Source organism: Triticum aestivum, chromosome 6B (genome assembly GCF_018294505.1).
Source record: "Triticum aestivum cultivar Chinese Spring chromosome 6B, IWGSC CS RefSeq v2.1, whole genome shotgun sequence".
Classification (NCBI taxonomy): Eukaryota; Viridiplantae; Streptophyta; class Magnoliopsida; order Poales; family Poaceae; genus Triticum; species Triticum aestivum.
In genome coordinates, this window is record NC_057810.1 from 730,877,564 (window position 1) to 730,887,148 (window position 9,585).

The window sequence follows — 9,585 nt, forward strand, 5'->3', positions numbered from 1 at the left end:
ACATCGGCTCCGCTCCCCGAGGCAGCGCCAGTCTCAGTCTCAGCGCCGGTCTCGATTCCGGTCTGAGTCACAGCGTCGGTCTCAGTCTCAGCACCGGTCCGCGTGTCGATTTCAGTGGGCCCAGCAACAACATTGGTTGATCGTCGGCAAGGCTAAAAAATTCGTCTGCCACTCGGTAGACGTCGTCGCAATCACCAGAACTCTGTCCTTCATCGTTGCTAGCCGTGTTTCCTATGATTAAATGCAGTCAATTAATTCTAGACCTAATAAAATGAATAATGACATAAAAAGGCCTATTGTTTTGCAGGAACGTTGACTCCTTCCTGGTGCGGAAAATCCCGGACACTCGATATGTCCTAGTTTGTAGCACAAGTCATGCCGAAATTCACGGGAAATTTCGGCATGACCTTTGCTAAAAAGTGGACAAATCGAGAACCTGAAATTTGCCGGAACATAAATGAATCAACATTCCGGCAAAACATAGGCCACTCAGCATCATTCCCTGGAAACAACAAAGCCACTTGGGCACAATCGAACAACTTCAATGAAAAGATATAACATTACCACTTCAATGAAAAGATATAATCAACAATAAAAGTCTAGGAAGGGATCATGTTTAAAATAAAATTTGCCTAAATTCTTTTCCTTGAAAAATAGTAGTCTTTCAAAAATCAAAAACCTTTGCAAAATGACCTCACTAAACACTTCTCTGCCTAGCTAGGACAGAACCCAAATTATATTGATCTAGTTATTCCTCTCTCTCACACAAACACACATTATTATCTCTAACCCTTCTCTGCCTAGGACAGAACCCAATTAAATTGCAAAGGAACTCCATTTCTCTAACCCTTATGACCTAATGCTCTAAAATAAAATTTTCCTCTAACCTAGCCAACCTACTTAACCTAGCTTGTTAATCCAATGAACCTAATTAAACTACCTATTTAACCTAGTGGCTATGAAGTGGGTCGGTTAAGTCCTCAACAGTGGCTATGAAGTGGGTTGTGGGTGGGAAACAAAACTCTCCGTCATCAGCCTCCAGTTCGAACCGGATATAATTCGTCTGTGAGTCCCCCGCTAAGGATAGACTTTTTAATGAGTTTAGCACATCGCCCAACGGCGAGTGCCGGAAGATGTCCGCGGAGTTGAATTCGACGACTGATGACCGATCGAGCTCGACGCTTGTGGACGCGTATAATTCAGAATCTATAGCCGAAGATGAGTCCGGGGCTCCGATGACACAGACTCCACTCAAGGTTGGGTCTATGTGCGGCTCCGACGCCGCTGGGACTGCGACATCCGAGGCGGGGTTGAGCTTCCCATCGTCGTACGACACGATCTGCACCGGATCTAAGGCCAGAGCAGTTACATGTGCTATCTCCTGGGTGTGGTCCGATGACAGATTTACGTCATGTTCATCGTGATGGCGGGGAGCGGCTTCCGCGGTCTCGAATCCGTCGGAGATCAATTCTCCGCGGATGTCCGCGACGTAATTCAAGCTCCCAAATCTGACCTGATGGCCAGGGGCGTAGCTTTCGATCTACTCCAGATGGCCAAGCGAGTTAGCCCACAGTGCGAAGCCGCCGAATATGAAGATTTGTCCGGGGAGGAAGACTTCCCCTTGGACAACGTCGTTGTATATGATCGAAGGAGCCATCAAACCTCTTGATGACGGCACAGTGGAACTCTCAATGAAAGCACCAATGTCAGTGTCAAAACCGGCGGATCTCGGGTAGGGGGTCCCGAACTGTGCGTCTAGGATCGATGGTAACAGGAGACGGGGGAAATAATGTTTACCCAGGTTCGGGCCCTCTCTATGGAGGTAATACCCTACTTCCTGCTTCATTGATCTTGATGAATATGAGTATTACAAGAGTTCATCTACCACGAGATTGTAATGGCTAAAACCCTAGAAGTCTAGCCTGTATGACTATGATTGTATATCTGCCGATCCGGACTAAGCCCTCCGGTTTATATAGATACCGGAGGGGGCTAGGGTTGTACAAAGTCGGTTACAGAAAAAGGAATCTTCATATTTCATTGCCAAGCTTGCCTTCCACGCCAAGGAGAGTCCCATCCGGACATGGGTGGATTCTTCGGTCTTTTTATCTTCACAGCTAGGGATGAAAATGGAGTGGAAAGTTTCTGCTTTTCCGGAGGAAAAATGGAAACGGAGAGGAAATATGAAAACGGAAATGGAAATTTACAAAATGGAAATGGAAATGGAATTTTTATGCGGAACCGAAAACAAAAACGGAATGGTGCTTTCCGGTGGAACACACGTGGAAAGGGAACTTTCTGTTTCTGTTAATATGGAATTTTTGTTTCTACTATAGCCTCATGGCTACTTCGTAGCCAACTACCAAACAACACACAATGATACAATGAGTAGAATGAGCAGAATGTATCATTTGAGTACTAACTTTTACTACCACACACATACTCAGCTAGACTATATACGGAATTGTCATGTACTACTACAATACTACCCTATGTTACCGACACAACCATATTAATTTGTAGCCATGTTAAGAATTCCATCAATTTGTTTGTTTTTTGTCTGTATTTCTCTATGATTCAAGGGGGTTTAAGTTCCGGTCAACACACAGTTTTGTTTCCGCGTCCGCTCTATATTCGCTCCGTATTTGTTTCCGATAGTATTTGTTTCCGTATTCATTTCCAGGGTTTCTGTATTCGTTTCCGCTTCTGTAAAAAAAATATGAAAACAAATATGATAGCAACCAGTTCCATCAGTTTCTGCGCCGTTTTCATCCCTATTCACAGCCCATCAGTCCGGCCCATGTATAACAGGTCGGACGCTCGAGGACCCCTTAGTCCAAGACTCCATCAGCAAGCGATGGATTGACGATCTCCTGGTAGTTCTTTGGTCCCTCTGAAAGACACCAAATCGAGCTACCGGGCAGACTCCATTCTCCGTAGTCTATGGGGCAGACGCAGTTATCCCCACGGAACTCATTTACGGGACTCCTCGAGTGCTTGCCTATGATTAAGTAGTGCAAGATCAGCACCAGCGTGACGACGCTGTGCTACTCGAGGAGAATCATCTCCGGGCCGCTATGCGTGCTGCACGCTATCAGCAAGCCCTGCGTTGATATCATAGCCGTAGGGTTCATGCCTGGTGTTTTGAGGAAGGCGAGCTTGTCCTTTGGTGCGTTCGGTCGGCCAAGGGTACAAACAAGTTATCGCCGAAGTGGGAAGGCCCTTACCGGGCGGTACGAGTCACCAGACCTGGCGCGGTGTGTCTGGAGACCGGAGATGGCATTCAGTTGCAAAACTCATGGAATATTGAGTATCTCCGTAAGTACTACCGATAAGGCGCGGCTGTCGGGCCCTGCCCGGCAGTGATAACCCACAAGTATAGGGGGTCAATTGTAACCTCTTTCGATAATTAAGAGTGTCGAACCCAACGAGGAGCTAAAGGTAGAACGCATATTCCCTCAAGTTCTATTGGCCACCGATACAACTCTATGCACGCTTAACGTTCGCTTTACCTAGAACAAGTATGAAACTAGAAGTGTTGTTGGATAGGTTTGCAAGAATATAAAGAGCACGTAAAATAAACTAGGGGCTGTTGAGATAAAGACACGACTAAGTTAGTTTTAGTAGAGAGCTTTTTGTCACGAGAAAGTTATTTGTCCCTAGGCAATCGATAACTAGACCGGTAATCACTATTGCAATTTCATTTGAGGGAGAGGCATAAGCTAACATACTTTCTCTTCTTGGATAATATGCACTTATGATTTGAACTTTAGCAAGCATTCGCAACTACTAAAGATCATTAAGGTAAAACCCAACTATAGCATTAAAGTATCAAGTCCTCGTTCAAGTCCTGATGCTCACATTTATTCCTGGTTTTATTTCAGGATTTTCGGCAATACGCTTTCAGTGGGAGGACACCGCTTGCGTATGTACTGTGTTCAAAAGAAAAATTAAATCTTGTTTGCCTCGACCTGCTGCATGCTTTAGGGCGGCAGATAAAGACGTTAACTCAACATGCAAGTAAAGGATCATATGATTCCTCTCTTCATTTAATTAGGACCAGGCATCTTTATTTCTTTATTTCTTTCTTTAGGCAACATGAGGAATAAAGCAACATACATACATATGCCCAAGCCAACAGCAAAAGCAAACATCATAAGCCCAGCCCATACAAGCACCTTCTCTGCTTTGGTGAGTACTATATATTGAGCGAGAGCTTTCGGGTGCGTGTGAGAGGTAGAGGGAGAAGGAGATGGAGTTACGCGGCCCGGAGATGGGTCTCGTACGTCTCAGGGGCTCTGGAATGGTGGGAGGAGTGGCAACTACGTGTCCTGGTGCTCAGCAGCCTATGTGTCCAGTTCTTCCTCTTCTTCTCCATATGGACTCCACGCAGCTGGTTGAGAGTGATGGTGGTGTGGATGGCGTGCATATATAGGATAGGAGGCCATCTATGCCCTTGCCACCCTCTTCAACCGCCATCAGCAACGAATGACGGGTGTGGTGGGTGGCCAATGAAAGATGGCTTGAAGCGTATGCCTAGCAGGAACGCGTTGCGTGTTATATATAGCCATAGGCTAGGGTTTATAGGATTCGGTAGTTGGTTAAGCTTGATCCTCAAGTTAGCTATCCTACAAGATAAGGATCGAAGCTTAAACCTAACTACCGGATTACAAAGTTGATTACGCACGCAACACCAAGAGTATATACGGTTTTATATACACAACCATATATACATACAATATATTCTAACACACCCCCTCAATCATAACTTCATCAAGTTGAGATTGTTCTTGAACTCTTCTAACTTGCGCCATGATAAGGCTTTAGTGAAACCATCTGCAACTTGATCATTAGTGGGAATGAACCGAATATCAAGAAGCTTCTTAGCTACCCTTTCTCGCACAAAGTGATAATCTACCTCGATGTGTTTTGTTCTAGCATGAAGCACTGGATTTGCTGATAGATATGTAACCACAACCGTGCAACAGGAGAGTGATTAACACGTAGCTCATTCAACAAGGTTTGAACCCATATCAACTCTGCCGTGGCATTAGCCAAAGCTTTGTACTCAGCTTCTGTACTTGATCTTGACACAGTAACTTGTTTCCGTGCACTCCATGATATAAGATTTGGTCCAAAGAAAATAGCAAAGCCCCTGTTGATTTTCTATCATCAGGGCAACCTGCCCAATCAGCATCAGAGAATGCACTCACCAAAGTTGACATTGACCTTGTGACTTTCAACCCTGTACTCACAGTACCTCTTAAGTATCTCAAGATTCTTTTCACTGCTGTCCAATGTGCAAAGGTGGGAGCATGCAAGAACTGACATACTTTATTAATAGGAAAAGATATATCAGGTCTTGTAAGTGTTAGATATTGCAAAGCGCCTACAACACTTCTATAGTTTGTAGAATCTTCAGCACTTAAAGGCTCTCCTTCTTCCTTAGATAGTTTTTCAGAAGTTGAGAGAGGCATATTTGACACTTTGCAATTCATCACACCTGCTCGTTTTAGCACGTCTGACACATACTTTTCTTGACTCAAGACTATGCCATCTTTAACTCTTTTTACTTCTATTCCCAAGAAGTAGTGCAAATCACCAAGATCTTTAAGAGCAAAGTCTCTCCTTAGATCTTCAAGCAATGCTTTGGTTGCATCCTGCGATGAGCTTGCAACAATAATATCATCAACATATACTAGCATGAAAATGGTGATTTTGCCTTTTCTGTAGAAGAACAGTGATGTGTCAGCTTTGGATGGCTGAAAACCAAGTCTTTGGAGTTTCACACTCAGCCTAGAGTACCATGCTCTAGGTGCTTGTTTCAAACCATACAAAGCCTTATCAAGCCTGCATACATAATGATACTTGTCCTTTACCTCATACCTAGGTGGTTGTCTCATATACACTTCTTCCTCTAGAACGCCATGAAGAAACGCATTCTGCACATCCAATTGATGAAGACTCCAATTGTTTGATACTGCAATGGACAGAACAAGTCTAACAGTAGCTGCTTTCACAACAGGGCTAAAGGTATCTTCATAATCTATACCATATCTTTGTTTAAACCCCTTTGCAACTAGTCCAGCCTTGTATCTGTCTATTTCTCCATTTGCCTTTCTTTTAATTATATAGACCCACTTGCAGTCAATTAAGTTTCTCCCCTTTACTGGAGGAACTAGATGCCATGTTCTATTTTTCATGAGAGCATTATATTCCTCATTCATTGCATTTTTCCAATTTTTATTTTCCAATGCCTCTACTAAAGTATTTGGTTCTCCTGTGACAGCAAGACCAGCAAAATGACGCCCTTTGTCATACCTGACCGTACCGTTCGTACGTACTTTTGGTTTCAAAATACCAAGCTGAGATCTTGTTCTTGGTGGCGACGCAGAAATCACGCAGAAGGCGACTGCACAGAGGATCCGGGGCCTTGCGCAGTGGATCCAGAACCTGACCCGGCCGCACCAAATCCAATGCGGATCCTGTCGCCATCTCCAGCGTCCGCACCTGGGCCGGCAGCCGCAGATCCGAGGCGGATATTGTCGCCCGCCTACGGCGCGCCTGATTGGCCCGCGTCACCATGCGGAGGGGACCACACCACTTGGCGTGTGGAGAGCAGCGCCTCGCTGCTTGTGGGTCCACCTGACCCTGAGTGCGCGACAGCGCCTGTGCCCACGGGCCCGCGAGGGGACACGCGTCGTGGCGACGCTGGATCGCCCGCTCCCGAGGCTGATGCGGTGCGAATCCCGCCGTCTGGCACGGTAGGCGAGGGAGGATCTTCCCCAGGATCGCCGCTGGCTGGATCCGGCGCAATACCTGAATCTGCATCGTGTTCCACGCCTGTCTGCTGCATAATATCATAGCCAAAAACAGAATTTCCACCAAAATTTACAGCAGGATTTTTATGAAGATTAACCAGAAGATCAGCTGTCTGTTCGCCCCCATGATCAAGAGGTTCAGATGAAGCAGTTTCTGCAAGAAGAAGAACTTCGGAACGAAGAGGAACGTCGGCATTTGGATTTAGTGAGGCAAATGGAAAAATAGTTTCGTCAAAGATAACATCTCGAGAGATATAGACACGTCCTTCTTTGACATCTAGACACTTGAACCCTTTATGGAGATTGCTATAGCCAAGAAAAACACATTGTTTTGAACGGAACTCTAGCTTCTCAGCATGAAAGGGTCGGAGATTTGGCCAGCACGCACAACCAAAGGTGCGTAGGGCATGGTGGTTGGGTTTTTCATGAAACAATTTTTCCAAAGGAGTGTCAAGATTAATCACTTTGCTAGGAGTACGATTGATAAGATAGGTGGCAGCTAGAAAAGCCTCGCCCCAAAATTTTAAGGGCATGGAAGCATGAGCTAAAAGTGAGAGACCCACATCCATAATGTGCCTATGTTTTCTCTCAGCTGACCCATTCTGTTGATGGGCATGTGGGCATGATACATGATGTGTGATCCCTACTTGACGAAAGAAGGAGTTGAGGCGCTCATACTCACCACCCCAATCCGTTTGCATGGTGATAATCTTGCGATCAAAAAGTCGTTCAACTAGTGCTTGAAACTCATGAAACACTTTGAAAACTTCTGATCTATGCTTGAGGATATATATCCATGTGAATTTGCTGAAATCATCGATGAAACTCACATAATAATTTTTCTTATTATTGAATCTCGGGCAGCCCCCATACATCAGAGAAAACTAGCTCTAAAGGAGCTTTTGAAATACTACTAGAATTTGGGTAGGGAAGTTGATGGCTCTTGCCTTGTTGGCAAGCATCACACACTCCCTCTTTATTCAACTCTTTGCTAGAAAAGGAAATTTGATTGTGTCTAAGAACATGTTGAACTATTGCCGAAGATGGATGTCCTAAACGATCGTGCCACCTTGATGGAGATATCTTAGTGGCGCCAAGTGCATGTCTGCCCGAGCTTATTGGAGCTGATGGTAGGGGATAGAGCCCGTTTCTACACCTGCCATGGAGGTGGGTTTTCCTCGTTGCCTTGTCCTTGACAAAGAAAAAATGAGGATGAGTTTCAAGAAACACATGGTTGTCATTGGCTAGACGATGAGCAGAGATCAAGTTTTTAGTGGCTTTGGGCACATGCAGAATATTTTTGAGATGAAGATTACGAGTAGGGGTACGAACATATGCACGACCTATATGGGAAATCTTCATACCTGCGCCGTTTGGCACATTTACTTGATCATGTCCATTGTACTTGCCACGGACGGTGAGCTTGTCGAGCTCGCTGGTAATGTGGTCTATTGCACCTGAGTCCACATACCAATTTGTGTCCACTCCGTAGGAGGAGTTGGTGTTGACGGCTGCTGCAGTTTTCTCCTTGTTGAAGGAGACATCAAAACGACGATAGCACTCCATGGCCGTGTGGTTTGGCTTGGTGCAGATTTGGCAGAAGACCTCAGGCAGATCATTGCGGCCTCCTCCATTGCCGCGGCCGCCGCCGCGACCACGTCCTCCGCCTCCATTGCCACGGCCGCCTCCATTGCGGCCACCGTTGCCACCGCGGCCACCACCGCGGTTGGATCCACCGCGTCCGTCGCAAGACACGGTGTTGGCAGAGGAGTGGGAGGACTGCCCTCCACCTTCAAACATGGCCAGCCTGCTTTCAAAGCTGATTAGCTGCGAGTAAAGCTCGCTCACCTTGATTTGCTGAGTACGAGCGCAGATCGTGGAGACGAAGGACACGTAGTCGTAGTCGAGTCCCGCCAGGATGTAGGACACCATGTCGTCGTCGGTGAGCGGCTTGCCCACCGATGCCATCTCATCACCGAGCGCCTTCATGCGCCCGATGTACTCGGACATCGTCGAGTTGCCCTTCTTGGTGGTGGAGAGGGCGATTCTGGTGTTGACGACGTGCGCCTGGGTTTGGGAGATGAAGATCTCCCTGATGGCGGCCCATGCTTCGGCCGCCGTGTCACAGTGTGCCACCTGAACCATGACGGGAGCTGAGATGGAGTTGAAGATGAAGCTCAGCACCTGAGAATCTCGAGCCTTGTCGATGTCGCATGCAGGGTTGGGCACGTCCGTGGGCTTGCCGTCCTTGTCGCGGAGCTTCTGCTCCGGCTGCTCCCGATCTGGATCAAGGTAGGAGACGAGCTGCGCCCCACGGATGGCTGTCATGGCTTGCGCGCGCCATACCAGAAAGTTGGAGCGATGGAGTCGATCGGCTATGGGGATGAGGGTAGGCGCGGTGACAGCGGAGCTTGAGGAGACCATGGCTACGAGAGATATGCTTTAGAGGAGATAGGCTCTGAATACCATGAAAGATGGCTTGAAGCGTATGCCTAGCAGGGACGCGTTGCGTGTTATATTCTAACATGATTCGGTAGTTGGTTAAGCTTGATCCTCAAGTTAGCTATCCTACAAGATAAGGATCGAAGCTTAAACCTAACTACCGGATTACAAAGTTGATTATATTCTAACAGCCAATTGACATTGAGCACCTTCAGCCTGCTGTGATATCTTCAGAATCCGCCTCCCCCTCCACAAGAAGAAGAAGAAGAAGAAGAAGAAGAAGAAGAAGAAGAAGAAGAATTGGAGTGGCATTCACACGTAT

The 9,585-nt window shown here is 46.5% G+C and overlaps 1 pseudogene; it reads right to left on the reverse strand.

The window, feature by feature from the left end:
• Positions 1-8,632: 8,632 nt before the first annotated feature.
• On the reverse strand, positions 8,633-8,771 carry LOC123140395 (uncharacterized; annotated as a pseudogene).
• Between the last annotated feature and the right edge of the window lie 814 nt (positions 8,772-9,585).